The 10,462-nt window shown below is 36.9% G+C and overlaps 1 pseudogene; it reads left to right on the top strand.

Moving 5' to 3' along the window:
- Positions 1–7,460: 7,460 nt before the first annotated feature.
- LOC132352958 (ferritin heavy chain-like) lies at positions 7,461–8,435 on the top strand (annotated as a pseudogene).
- The last annotated feature ends 2,027 nt before the right edge of the window (positions 8,436–10,462 follow it).

Below are 10,462 nucleotides of genomic sequence, written 5' to 3'. Positions count from 1 at the left end.
CTAGAGAAATCAGACATCATTGTTTCCTTTTGACCTAGCACAAGACTTCACAAATAGTACACACACAATGAATGTTGACTCCCAATTTGCAAAGCTGCCCTACTTTTTCAATCACACCTCAGGCCAGAACTTCATTGACAGCCACAATAACAAACCCTGGGGAGTGAGGCAAGGAATCTATCAATAATTTCCAGATTTACCACATCATATTATTTAAAATGTCCAGTTTTCAACAACAAAAATGAAATATGCAATGAAATAGAAAAGTATGGCCTTTATACTAGAAAAAAAATCAACCAATGTAAACTGTCCCTGAAAAGCCCAAATCATACTTACTAGACAAAAACTTTTAGAAAGTTATTTTAAATATGTTTTTAAAAATAAACTATGCCTAAGAATTTAAGGAAAGTAATGAGAAATATGTCTCACAAAATAGAAAATATCAATAAAGAGAGACAAATTATTAAAAAGAATGAAATGGAAATTCTAGAGTTGAAAAGTATAACTGAAATAAAAAATTACTAGAGGGGTTCAATAGTAGATTTGAACTGGCAGAAGAAAGACTGCTAAACTTGAAGATAGGTAAGTAGAAATCATACAATATGAAAAACAAAGAGAAAAAACAATTAAAAAATGAAGAGTGGGAAATAAGAACATGAAAAGATGCTCCACATTATATGTCATCAGGGAAATGCAAATTAAAAGAAAAATAAGATATCACTACAAATCTATTAAAATGGCCAAAATCTGGAACACTGACAACAACAAATGTTGGTGAGGATGTGAAGCAACAGGTATTCTCATATATTGCTGGCGGGAATGCAAAATTATTTAGACACTTTGGAAAACAGTTTGGGACTTTCTTACAAAACTAAACATACTCTTACCATATCAGCCAGAAATTGTGCTCCTTGTATGTTTCATGTGTACATTGTATTCCTACTTCTGTACACACTGCAATGTGCTCACCACCGAAAGTTTGTTTTCCGTCCATCATCATACTGTTGACCCCCTTTACCCATTTCACCCTCCCCCTCACCCCGCTTCTTCCCCTCTGGTAGCCCTTACTGTGTTCTCTTTATCTATGTGTTTGTTTTTGGTTGGTTTGTTCATTTATTTTGTTTTTGGTTGTTTGTTTATTAGCTTTTTATATTCCACATATGACTGAAATCATACAGTATGTCTTTCTTCATATGACTTATTTTCACTTAGTATTTTCCCTCAAGGTCCATCCATGTTGTTGTAAGTAGCAAGGTTTTATCTCTTTTCATGGTTAAGTATATTCTATTGTACATATATATCACATCTTCTTTACCATTTATGTGTTGATGGGCACTTAGGTTGTTTCCATATCTTGGCTATTGTAAATGATGCCACGATGAACATGGGGTTGCAGATATCTTTTCAGATTAGTGCTTTTATATTCTCTGGATAACTAGCCAGAAGTGAGATAGCTGGATCATATAGTAGTTCTTTTCTTAATTTTTTGAATAATCTCCACATTGTCATCCACAGTATCTGAACCAATTTACATTCCCACCCACAGTGTATGAGGGTTCTCATTTCTATAAAAGACATACTGCAGATTAAAAAATATGAATGTGTTGATAGATATACAAATGGGAAAAATATATAACATGTAAATAGATATCAAAAGAGAGATGGAATGGCTATAGCAATATCAGACAAAACAGAATTTAAGATAAAAAATGTGACAGAGATGAAAAAGTATATTTTATCATAAAAAGGGTCAATCCATCATTATACTTATGATCATAAATGAATGCACCTAAGAATGGAGTGAAAAAAAACTGATAGAATTAAAGATAGAAATAGACAATTTAAAAGTTGTAGCTGAACACCTTAATACTCCACTTTCAATAAAATATAGAACAACTAGAGAGAAGTCAACAGAGATATAAAAGACTTGAACAGCCATATAAAACAACTAGGCATAACAGATACTCAGAGAATATTCAACCCAATGAAAGCAGAATATACATTCTTTTCAAGTGCACAAAGCAAAAAGAACATTATCTAAGATAGACCATATGTTAGGCCATAAAACAAACATCAGTGTATTTAAAATGATTGAATTCTCTGACTGAAAGGAAATGGAATTGTCAATACGAGAAGAAAATTTGGGAAATTCACAAATTTGTAGAAATTGAAAAAACACACTCTTAAATAATCAGTGGGTCAAAGAAGAAATAATAAGATAAATTAGAAAACATTTTCAGATGGATGAATATGGCATATAACATACCCAAACTTATGGGATGCAGCTGAAGTGGTGGTTAGAGGAAAATGCATCTGTAAACACAACACCTACATTAAAAAACAAGGACCTAAAATAAATAGCATAACCTCCCACCGAAGAAACTAGACAAAGAAGAGCAAACTAAATGCAAACAAGCATAATGAAGGAAAAAATAAAAATTAGTCCTGAAGTCAATGAAATAGAGAATAGAAAAAAATAGAGAAAATCCACAAAACCAAGAGTTGTTTTTTTAAAAATGTTTAAGAAAAGTGTCAGAATTTAGCTAGACTGACCAAGAAAAAAGAGAGAAGACAAATTACTAAAATCTGGAAAGAAAAAGGGGACAATATTGTCAACCTTACAGAACAATAAATGATTATAAGTGAATGGTATAAACAATTACATGACAACAAAATAAATAATCTAGATGATTATTTAGGGACAAATTCCTAGAAAGACACAAACTACCAAAATGAATTCAAGAAGAAATTGTAAAATCTGAACAGGCTTATAACAGACAAAGAGATGGAATTAGTAATTAAAGAAAAACTCTACCCACAAAGAAAAACCCAGAAACAGACGGCTTTACTGGTGATTCTACCAAACTTTCAAAGAAAAATTAACATCAATTCCTCACAAACTATTTCAAAAAGCAGAACAGGAAAAAAACAAAACAAAACAAAACAAAACAAAAAAACAGAAAAGGAGGAAACACTTCCCAACACTTTCTATCAGGCCAGTATTTCCCTGATTTGAAACTAGACAAAAATATCACAAGGAAACCACAGACAATAACTCATATGAATACAAACTCAAAAGTTTTAAACAAAATACTAGCAAAACAAATCAAGCATCATAAAAAAGTGTTAGTTGTTATGTACAAATTTGTGAGTTGATCCGAGAGATGCAAGTTTGTTTAACAAACAAACATAACCAATGTAATATTACCATATTGATATTAATAATTACCATATTAGTATTTGAAAGGAATAGGAGACTTAATTGATCTGATAAAGGATATCTACTAAAACCCTTAAAGAAGACTTAAATAAATAGGAGACCTAAATAAATAGGAAGACATCCCATGTTTACGGACTGTAACAACTAATTTTGTTAGGATGACAATACTTCTCAAATTTTTCTGTAGGTTGACTACAATACCTATCAAAATCTCAGCTGGATTATTTTTGTAGAAATTGACAAGCTGATTCTTATAGTCATTTGGAACTGAAAGAAATCCAGAATAGGCAAAACAATTTTGCAAAAGAAGAACAAAGTTGGAGGACTCCCACTCCTCAATTTCAAAACTTAATACAGAGCTGCAGTAATCAAGGCAGTCTGGTACCAACATTAGGATATACATATAGGTTAAATAAATTTGATAGTCCAGAAATAAACCATAACATTTATGGTTAACTGATTTTTAATAAGGGACCAAGAGATTCAATGGGGGAAAGATTTGTCTTTTCAACAAATGGTGCCGGGAAAATTGGATGACCACATGCAAAAAAGTGAAGTTGGACTCCTACCTAAAATAATATGCAAAAATTTAATCAAAATTGATAACAGACTTAAATAAAAGATGTAAAACTATAAAACTCTTAGAAGAAAATATAAGCACACATCTTTAAGTATTTGGATTAGGCAGAGTTTCCTTATATATGACATTAAATTACAAGCAGAAAAAGAAATCAAGAAAAAGAAACTGGACATTATCAAAATTAAAAACTTTTGGGGCTTCCCTGGTGGCGCAGTGGTTGAGAATCTGCCTGCCAATGCAGGGGACACGGGTTCAGGCCCTGGTCTGGGAAGATTCCACATGCCGCGGAGCAATTAGGCCCGTGAGCCACAACTACTGAGCCTGCGCGTCTGGAGCCTGTGCTCCGCAACAAGAGAGACCGTGACAGTGACAGGCCCACGCACCGTGATGAAGAGTGGCCCCCACTTGCCGCAACTAGAGAAAGCCCTCGCACAGAAACGAAGACCCAACACAGCCATAAATAAATAAATTAATTAATTAAATTAAAAAAAAAAAACTTTTGGACTTCAAAGGACACCAAGAAAGTGATAAGACAACCCACAGAATGGGATAAAATGTTTGCAAATCATATATCTAGTAAGGCAGAGGTCCCCAACCCCTAGGCCACAGACCAGTAGCAGTCTGTGGCCTGCTAGGAACTGGGCCGCACAGCAGGAGGTGAGCGGCAGGCAAGCGAGTGAAGCATCATCTCTTTTTACAGCCGCTCCCCATCACTCATGTTACCGCCTGTGCACGCCTTATGAGAATCTAATGCCCGATGATCTGAAGTAGAGCTGAGGCAGTGATGCTAGTGCTAGGGAGTGGCTGCAAATACAGATTATCATTAGCAGAGAGGTTTGATTTCACAGAGACCATAATAAATCAATTGCTTGCAGACTCATATCAAAACCGTATCAGTGAGTGGCAAGTGACACTTACGCTGCATCTTATAGAGTAGACTGGACATAAGCAACACACTTCGGGTGTCACTGTCTCCCATCACCCCCAGATGGGACCATCTAGTTGCAGGAAAACAAGCTCAGGGCTCCCACTGATTCTGCCTTATGGTGAGTTGTATAATAATTTCATTATGTATTACGATGTAATAACAACAGAAATAAAGTACACAATAAATGTAATGCCCCTGGGCTTCCCTGGTGGCGCAGTGGTTGAGAATCTGCCTGCCAATGCAGGGGACACGGGTTCGAGCCCTGGTCTGGGAAGATCCCACATGCCGCGGAGCAGCTGGACCCGTGAGCCACAATTACTGAGCCTGCGCGTCTGGAGCCTGTGCTCCGCAACAAGAGAGGCCGCGATAGTGAGAGGCCCGCGCACCGCGATGAAGAGTGGCCCCCGCTTGCCACAACTAGAGAAAGCCCTCGCACAGAAACGAAGACCCAACACAGCCATAAATAAATTAATTAATTAATTTAAAAAAAAAATGTAATGCCCTTGAATCATCCCGAAACCATTCCCCCCCTCACCCAGTCCATGGAAAAATTGTCTTCCACGAAACTGGTCTCTGGTGCCAAAAAGGTTTGAGACTGCTGTAGTAAGGGACTTGCATCTGGGACATTTAACAAAAGATCAGTCAACTCAAGAGTTACTAAGACATAAAATGAGATAGATAACAAAGGTTGGCAAGGGCATGGAGGAGTGGAATCCTCATACAATGCTGGTAGAATTTTATAATGATATATCCATTTGGGAAACCTAAAAATGCTAAGTGAAGAGTTACCTTAAAACTCGGCAATTCCACTCCTAGGTATATACCCAAGAAAATGCAAAACATACATCTACATAAACTTTTGTACTCAAATGTTTATAAAAGCATTATTCATAATAGCCAAAAAGCAGAAACAACCCAAATATTCATCAACTGATCAATGCATCAATAAATATGGTATATCCATACAAGGGAATATTATTGAGCCAAAAAAAAGGAATAATGTTCTGATACATGCTACAACATGATGAACTTTAAAAACACTGTGTTAAGTGAAAGAAACCAGACAAATAAGACTACATATTGTGTAATTTCACGTATACAAAATTCCCAGAGAAAGCAAATCGATAGACATAGAAAGATTAGTTTTTGCTAGAGGTTTGGTGGAGAGGGAAATGCATAATAACTGCTAATGTGTATGAGTTCTCTTTATGGGGTCGTGAAAATATTCTAAAATCAGATAATTGTTATGTACAAATCTGTGAGTTTAATAAAAGCCACTGAATTGTACCTTTTAGAACTGTGAGTTTTATGGCATGCTAATGATTTGTCAATAAATGTCATTTTAAAAAGTAATGCAGCTTGAATTTTACAACTGTTTGTGTAATTATTTGATTACTCTCTATCTTCTCCATTATACTGAATCTCGAAAGGGCAGGACCTGTATTTTTCCCTCCACTCCACATCACTGTTTAGAATCCACAGTATCTAATGTAATTTATAGCACTTGGTAGACATGGAAGAAATGTTGAAATAGTGAAATTTTAAAATGGATATTGAATGAATATAACCTTTGTCAAATTCGAACGCATGCTAGACGAAGTATACCTCTGATGAGAGGAATGTCCTGGGCCACCTTCAGAGGGAAAATGGTAATTGCCAAATATCATTTTTGAGTAAATTCACTCTCATTTCTGAAACGTGTAATGAATAGAATTCCCTCGAATTAGCAGTCATGGCCCCACATGATATGCATGGCCTATGTCATAAGAGCAAAATGTTGAAATAGTTCTTTTATCAGTGCATCAGTCCTCTGTGTATTTATTCCATTTTGCTTTATAAGTTGCTTAGATAACTCTTCCAACAATTACTTAGGTGACAAAAATCAAGTCTCAGTTACAGCTACACAGTACTCCACAGGAGAACTTGGAAAAATGAGTGTTTCTGGTCTGCCCTGTAAGAGGTTTTACTCTCAAATAGTGGCAATTATCTTTTGTACTATTGCAGCCTATATATTATTTGACCAACAAGTGTAAAACCACTGGTTGGCAAAGACATGCTCTGCTTTCACAACCTTCCTGGTAATTGATAATTGAAGCTGACCTGGGAATTGCTTTCCCGTGATAGCGATGTCTTAAGCTGGATATCCTTGCAGTTTAGAGAAGGATTTGACTGTAACTTCAGAGTCTCTGTATCTTAAAATACTAGCCTATTTTCAGAACAATTTTTTGTTTCTTCCTTTGCCAAGGTTAAAATGTATACATTTCAAAATATTATCCAGGAATAAAAAAAAATCAACAGAACTTTTATTTGATCACTAAAAATTTGAAGCAGAGTAATAATCAATATTTTACACTACTACTTATCAAATGCTTTACATACTTTAAAAACTGTACTCCCAAATTACAGATGAACAAACTAATATGGTACCTCAAATTCGTGAGATAATTAATTCATGGGAGAGACTTTAATCCCACAATGGTAGGAACTGGATTTAATTACAATGAGTTTATCTCCATGACACCATTGCTTCTCAACTAGGGGTGATTTTACCCTCAGAGGACATTTTACAGTGTCTGGAGACATTTTTGGTTGATACTAGGGAGGCGGGGCATTTAGTATGTGGAGGCTAGGAATGCTGATAAGTATCCACCAATGGACAGGAAGGCCCCCACAACAAAGATATTTATGGCCCAAATATCAATGCTGAGGTTGAGAAACACTGCATCACTCCAATGGTTCTCAACTTTGAACAGGTATGAGAATCACCCAGGGAACTTCAGAAATACTTATGTCCTTTCTGAGGAGATTTTGATTTAATTGCTCTGATGTGTGATCATGATATTAGGGTTTTTAAAATCCCTCCACTGAATCTCATATGCAGTGAAATTTGAGAACCAGGAGAGTATACAATGTTACATCCGCACAAGTTGAGGCTAAAATACTACTCATCAAATGTAAAATTCTACAAAGACTTCCTTGGATTATGGGAACAGGTGGAGGAAGGTAGTGGTAAATGACCTTCTATTTCACTATTTTCACTCTATTTTGCCAAAAATGATTTCAAAGTATTATATGTTAATCAGGCACCTTTCTGGGGGTGCTGGTTCCATTTGTCCTAGATTAGAGAACACAACACTAAGAATGTCTATATATCCTGGAACCTGCCTGCCACCAGGAACACTCTGCTGTCTGTCCTGCTGTTTCCACATTGCCTTCCAGCCCTCCGTGACAGAACTGCCAGCCAGGCTGCAAGGCTGCTGTCAACAGCCAGATCCACCTGGAGCTCTGTGCCTCCTATGTGCACCTGTCCACGAATACTTCTTCATCCAATATTTCCTGCACCAGTTGCCCAAGGAGAGGGAGCCCTCAGAGAAGCTGATGGGGCTGCAAAACCAGCCCCATGGCCACTTCCATGACATCAAGAAGCCAGACCGCAAAGATTAGGAGACCAGTCTGAAGGCAATGGATTGTGCCTTCCATTGGGAGAAGAACATGAACCAGAGCCTGCTGGATCTGTACCAATTGGCCACCAAGAACAACACTCAACCTGTGGCTTCCTGGAGCGTCACTACTGGCATGAGCAGGTCAAATCCATCAAAGTGTTGGGTGGCCTTCTCACCAACCTGCCTCAGATGGGGCCCCCAGAAACTGGCATGGCAGAATCCCTCTTTGAAAAGCTCACCCTGGGGGATGGCAATAAGAACTGAGTTTGGACTGTCTTCCTCATAACCATTGGGGTGACTTCCCCTGGTCACCATTTGAGGCGTTCAGCTCTATATCTATATCTATAACTATATCTTATCTATATCCATATCTATCTATCTATCTATTTATCTATCTATCTTATCATCTATCAGTCATGAAAGGGATTCATTGTAAAGAATTGGCTTATGTGCCCATGGAGGTCGAGAAGTCCCACCATCTGTTGTCTGCAAGCTGGAGGCCCAGGAAAGCAGGTGCTATAGTTCCAGTTCAAGCCCAAAGGCCTGAGAACAAGGAGGAACAATTGTGTGTGTCCCAGTTTAAGTCTACCCGCTGGACAACCAGACATGTAAATCCTGGTCAGAGGGCAGGAGAAAAACCAATCTCCAGGTCAAATAGTCAAGAAGAGAACTCATTCACTCTTCCTCTGACATTTCTTTCTCTTCAGGCCCTCAATGGATTGGACGATGTCCAGGCAAACTGGGGAAAGCAAAGTGCTTGACTCAGTCTACAATTCAAATGCTAATCCTTTCCAGAAACACCCTCCCAGATACACCTAGAAATAATGTTTAACCAGCTGTCTGGGCATCCCTTGGCCCAGTCAAGTTGACTCAAAATTAACCATCACGATTTCCAAACTTAAAATCACACACATGTCCTTTCTTAATTATTCTCTGCGGACCCTCCAAAGGTACTCTCATTTGTCTCCTTCCTGCTCTGTGCCCTGGAGGAGGAACATTGCCGAATGCACATACCAGGTTCCCTAGTCCTTTGTTTCTCTCCCTTCTTAGCTGCGGGTTTTGCAGTGGCTGCTTCCGAAAATGCTTTACATCACTTACCTTGTAATCTGATCCTTCATTAACCTTTCTTTAAACACCTCTTTTGAATGGGCCACCTTTTCCCTCTGAGAAGCTAACCAAAACAAGATCTAATAAAATAAAGTGCCTATTTTTTAAAAACAGAAATCTGAGTGGCTTTTTTTAGGATTAAATGCAAAAATAAAGCTCATATTTTACCATATATACTCCCAAATCCCATCAGGAAAGTTAAGATCTTAACCAAATCCTTGACACTTAGGAAATGTCAACAAAAGTGAGATAATGTACTTTTAATTTATCTAATCCTCAGTTTCCTTATCTTTAAAACGGTGATTGATTGGTCCATGAACTGATAATTCATGATGACAATATCCAAACAGGTTTTCTGACTCTAGGTCTTTAATCCAAATCACTAAATATACCAATCTATCCAAGCATTTTTAGTTTGTTAGATTTCCTCCATTGGCATTTTCTAGAGAGATTAAGTTGGGAGAGGGAAGTATGATTGGTGGTTTTGAGGGTTTGGGTAGTTTATCACTCAGGGTTTTAGGGGAAAAAAGATCTCAAAATAGGGCATTTTCAAGAAAGTTTATCTGCAGTGGACTATGTAAAAATAAGCCATAGAAATATACTTTCTGACTTTATTCTGTTCGCCTGATGGAGGTCCCATGGCCTGTTACAACTAAAAGCAAAAGGACAGAGAAATTCTGGTATACACAGGTGGTTCTTGAGGCCTTAAGATAACTGGGAAAAGGGTGGAGGCAGACCTGGAAGGAAAAGGCACAGAGTTTGGTACGTTGGTCATTTTGTTACTGGTTTCTCATTTCTGCACATTACTTAGCTTATGAAAGTGTTTTCATATAAAGCATCTCATTAGATCATTAAATCTTTAGATAAAATATCTTAAAAGCAGCACTTAGAAATCTTTTTTTTTCTCCACTGATAAAATTTTGTCATATTCTTTGAGAGATTTTTTTTTTTTTTGAAGTAGCGTTTAGAAGTCTTGTGAAAGATACATAAACTAATAGTTTATGTTTTGGAGAGCAAAGCCCATTGAGTTATTAACCAATTACAATCAACGGAGCCTCCTAAAAATAATTTTTTTTTTAAAGTTTATATTTTCCTTTTTTTCTTTCTTCATTTATGTATTCATCTAGTCATACTTCTACATTAATTTAACAGAAGTCCACTAGCACATTTATTGAGTAGTTACT

The sequence above is a fragment of the Balaenoptera ricei genome, chromosome 19 (assembly GCF_028023285.1).
Source record: "Balaenoptera ricei isolate mBalRic1 chromosome 19, mBalRic1.hap2, whole genome shotgun sequence".
In the NCBI taxonomy this organism is placed as follows: domain Eukaryota; kingdom Metazoa; phylum Chordata; class Mammalia; order Artiodactyla; family Balaenopteridae; genus Balaenoptera; species Balaenoptera ricei.
This window is presented reverse-complemented; position numbering and strand designations above follow the sequence as displayed.